The sequence below is a fragment of the Penaeus monodon genome, chromosome 20 (assembly GCF_015228065.2).
Source record: "Penaeus monodon isolate SGIC_2016 chromosome 20, NSTDA_Pmon_1, whole genome shotgun sequence".
Lineage (NCBI taxonomy): Eukaryota > Metazoa > Arthropoda > Malacostraca > Decapoda > Penaeidae > Penaeus > Penaeus monodon.
This window is the reverse complement of record NC_051405.1, coordinates 12,712,044-12,712,292: the sequence shown is the minus strand read 5'-3', so window position 1 is coordinate 12,712,292 and position 249 is coordinate 12,712,044.

Below are 249 nucleotides of genomic sequence, written 5' to 3'. Positions count from 1 at the left end.
ATTCACCTATCAATTTCATTTCAACCCCGTCCTTTAATATATCCTCTTCCAAATGTTGTAAACTCAGCTTCAATTTCAGGCAAATTTGTAGGGATCTCTCCCCCATCCACGTGCGTATAAAAACCGTGTGTTCTTCTTTTACTAATATCCGTTCTGTTTCCACCCTGATTTTGGCATATTACCGGAATCCAACGCGGATTTGCGCCCCATCCCATTCTCCCCCTCCTCTTATTTCCCCTATACTTCTAA